We start from the raw sequence: 5,000 nt of genomic DNA, 5'->3' as shown, positions 1-5,000 counted from the left end.
GGTCGTAACACAGCCAGCTCCTCCCGAATCCCGAAAACCAGCCAATCGAGGAATGCAAGTTCCTCAAAGACGAAATCACGAACAACAGCCTCCTCGAACGACCGCCTCACACGCACTGATTCCACAAAGGGCTACCTTCAAGTACGTGCCTTTCAAGGTATGTTTACCGACTGCGCTGATTGGCTGCCTTCCCCGCGCTGTGATTGGTTAGGATCACGTAGTAATATGACCCTCCACCTCGACGGAAATGAGATGGTGCAACTGTAAAAATATTCGAACTGAAATGAGATGAAATGTGTGTTTCAAAGAAACTATGAAAATTCACTTAAATTCATGATCTTATATACAACGCCCCCCCCCCCTCGCGCCCACATAAAAGTGGCATATCGTATTTTTCTATTTTGTCGATATGTCGTAAATACTTGTATGTGTGTGTGCGTATGTATGTACACACACACACACACACACACACACACACACACACACACACACACACACACACACACACACACACACATATATATATATATATATATATATATATATACATGCACACACACACACACACACACACACACACACAAACACGCCCACACTGAAAGAAATAATAATCAGAAAAAAAAATACTTTCCATCGCTCTCCGTTCCTCGAGTCGCATCTGTTTTCTCTCACCGCACTTCAGAAACACAATCCCGTCGCACAAAACCGTCTTGAGTAGGGCAAATAGGCATTCAAAATGGGCTCCTCACACCCTATTCATGTGAGATATAATAAGGAAATAAAGATGTACTTGAAAAAAAAACAAATATTTTTACTACAAATGTTTGAAGAAATGAGTCAAAATAAATCATCAGAATGATTTATTACCATTAATCTGAATATTTTTTGGACCTTTTCTTTCCTCCGTAAAGGAAAACGAAAATATTTATTATGCTTAATCCTTTATTGATGATTAATCTCATTGTTTCTTTTGTTTATCTTTCTCATTGTTTTGTCTTTGCTTACTTATCATCACTTACCTAGCTTTCTTATTACTTTCATCTGTTTATCTATTACTATTACTATTATTACTATTACTTATTACTTATTTACTATTTTATTTACTATTACTTATTTCTTATATACTATTACTATTACTATTGTTATTATCTGTTTATCTATTACTATTAATTATCGTTGCTTTCTTATATCTTTTCCCGTCTTTTTTCGATTTTTTTTTCCTTCGTTGTTTCGTTTACAATTCGTTCAACAACAACAACAACAAAACGTTAACTAGAGGAAAAAGACTCACCCTCTGCAGAAACAGAGTTGGTAGTGCAATGTAAAACAAGGCAACATAATCCAATGAGGGAGGAGGAACAACCAACAATCCCCATCAAAACTCCTGACTGGAACTCCTCGTGTCAAATGTGGTCAACTTCACAATAAGTACAATAAATGGTGGTGCTGGAGCGAGAATGGTTTGTTACAATGCTCTCACACCGTACTCATATATAATATTATATATATATAGATATATATATATATATATATATATATATATATACTATATATATATATAGATAAACATATAAATATATATATATATATATATATATATATATAGTTATATATAGTATATTGATATATACATACAGTTATATATATATATATATATTATATATATATATATTATATATATATATACATACATATAATATATATATGATATATACATATATATATACATATATATATAAATTCTCGAATATATATATATATATATATAGTATATATATATAATTATACATATATAGACATACATATATATACCATTATATACAATTTATATATTTATATATATATATATATATATATCTTTTTTTTTATGTATACATATAATATATGAATATATATACAAACAACATTTGTATATAGGGATATATAAACATCCTAATGCTATTATATATATATTAACTGAATTATATCTATAGAAGTATAAATTATATATATATATATATAAATATAATATAAAATATATAGTAATAATATATATATATATATAATAGAATATATGTATAATATATATATATATAGATACTATATATATATTTATATATATATGAATGCGTATAATACATATATACATATAGAGATATATATTATATATATATTATATATATATATATATATATATAGTATATTATATACAGTATATATATATATTATATACAGTATTTAGGGTATATAATGTATATATGTATATAATATATTTATTAGTATAATATATAGAACTTAAGTACTAATAGTGACAATATATATAATATGAAATACTATTTATTTATTTATATATAAGTAATATATCGATATAATATGTATATATATATAATATGTTAAATGCGTATGTATGTATATTATATATATAATTATATATATATATATATATATATAAATAGATTAGTATATATATATACAGTATATATATATAACAATACATATTTATTTATTAATATAATCTATAATATTTATATATACTAATAAAATATATATATATACAGTATAATATTTATACATGACATATATGAATCAATAAGTATAATATATATATATATTATATATATATTTATATATATATATATGTATAATCTTTATTCATATGTATAATCAATAATATAATAAAAATATATATAATGAAGTTGTGTGTGTGTATATATATTATATATATTTGATATATATATATATATAATAATATATATATATAATATTATATATATTTATATATATGTATATATAAGTATATTATATATATAGTTATATATATATATTATAATATATAATTATATATATATAATATATATTTTATATATATATATATATATATATATTATTATATATAATAAATATTATATTATTATATAATGTATATATTATATTAATATATATATATGTATATAATATGATATATATATAATATATATATAATATATAATTAATATATATATATTGTATTATACTATACTGTACTATATATATGTTATATTATATATAATAAACAATATTGATATATATAGATATATATTATACATTATATATATATAATGAGACGATATATTAACTTTCATTTTATATATACATATATATATATATACATATATAAAAATCTACATATATCTATAAAATATATTAATATTATATAAAAATATATTATATATATATCAAAATATTATGTATGAATAATAATATACATATATACATATATAATACAATATCAATATATACTATATATATAACATAATAAGTATATATATATATATACTATTATCTTATATATAAAATACTTTCACTCAACACACACACTACCAACATGTCTACTGTTACTAACACATTGATACAACGTTGGCTAGTACACTTTTTAATTTAAATTTGATGATGCTTTGGCAGCTATTTTGTTTACTTTCGCTCTAATGATGTTTTCTTTTTTTTCTAACACTTGTAGTTGCTGCGCTTGTGCAGATACGCTATGCGCATGACATCATGTATTTCATGAAGCAAATCGAGAGTGCTATGGCATGAGGATAAGTTTGAGGCTCCATTCAGCATGTGCTTCTTGGTGGCATCTGTAGAATTTCCTTTCACAATAATTGAAATATTTTTTTTATTTCTTAAAAACTGGAAAATAGAACTGCTCAAAGAGACACAGATACATACTCAAGCACACACACATAAACATCTGTGTAAACACAGATGTTTACACACGTACACAAACAGGAAATAAACAAACATACATATCCCATCCCTCTCCAACACTCTCCCAAACAAACAAAAACAGACGCATTCAAACGCCCCTTTCCTCGATGAGTACACGCACACACTCAAACGTACACGCGCCCCTTCCCCCTAAAATATCCACACATATAGCTCCTCCCTCCTTTAACAAACGTACACACAAGCAGAAACATCCACATAGCATCTTCCCTCTTCTAACACCAACACATATGCACACACTCGCGCACACAAAAAACAATCACATAACATTTATTTAATAAGGATACTAAACACTCACATCCAACACCTACACTCGAGACACAAACAGGACATCACACTTTGTATTAGGACACCACCTCACCCCCCTTTCCCCAAAACTACCTCCTAATTACTTTACTCTCTGAATCTCTTGGCATATCTTAGAGCCTCAGAGGGAAGGCCAAATTCTAATTCACATCAGCCATCAACTAGTGTCATGGCGGCCTCTGCAGCAGCGCGGGAGATCTCGGTGGGGAAAGCCTAAAGAAACAGCTCTTCGTTTATGACAGCGGAGAGGAAATTCGTCTTCTCTTTACTGCTCCTTCCTCTTTTTTTTTTTTCTTTTTTTTTGCTTTGCTCTTTTGTTTGGCATTATTATGGGCTGTTCGTTTATCTCTTCTTCCATGTCTCTCTTCGTCCACTGCGCTTCGCGACCTCATTTAGTTCTTCTCTTCTTGTTGCGTCCTATGTCAATTCGCTGCTCATTTTATCGTCTGTTGCTTCTCACTTCATCCCTTGCATTTTTCTCTCTTAATTTTCCTACTCTTCCCTTCCCCTTCGTGTGTAATATCTTTCCCATTTCAGTTGTTTCCCCTTAATTTGGACTGCCGACCTAGTTCCGTCTCCCGGCCGGCTCAGCCAAGGTCACAACGGTCAATGCCCCCTTTCTTCCACCCACTCCCCTCGCCCTCACCCCCCCCCCCGCCCCTCTTGATTCCTTCGTCTCTTTCCCGTTCTCTATCCTCCTCTTTTTTTTTAATTCTTTCTCTCTTGTTCTCACTTTTATTCGTCTTCCTCCCTTCTCCCATCCTTCTTTCATCCATACGATGGGTACTTGCAAGTTTCGCCAATATAAACTAACATTCAATACTCAAGCACTAGGTAATTATCATCATGCATTAGTATCATTTCTTCCAATAAAGGACTAAAACAAAGCTAGTGACAATAACGCAGTAAAAGGTGATTTGATAAGGAAGATAAAACAAGCCAGAACATCC

The 5,000-nt window shown here is 28.3% G+C and overlaps 1 protein-coding gene across 1 annotated transcript in view; it reads right to left on the bottom strand.

Annotated features, from left to right (window-relative positions):
- Positions 1–121, bottom strand: part of LOC122253302 (uncharacterized) — a 7,174-nt gene extending 7,053 nt beyond the window's left edge. The window contains exon 1 of the mRNA XM_043016251.2: positions 1–121. This exon is cut by the window's left edge and continues 15 nt beyond it. The gene's annotated coding sequence lies outside the window, so the exon portion shown is untranslated.
- Positions 122–5,000: the final 4,879 nt, after the last annotated feature.

The sequence above is a fragment of the Penaeus japonicus genome, unplaced genomic scaffold (assembly GCF_977035675.1).
Source record: "Penaeus japonicus unplaced genomic scaffold, GWHDUDI00000001_assembly GWHDUDI00000010, whole genome shotgun sequence".
Taxonomy (NCBI): Eukaryota; Metazoa; Arthropoda; class Malacostraca; order Decapoda; family Penaeidae; genus Penaeus; species Penaeus japonicus.
This window is presented reverse-complemented; position numbering and strand designations above follow the sequence as displayed.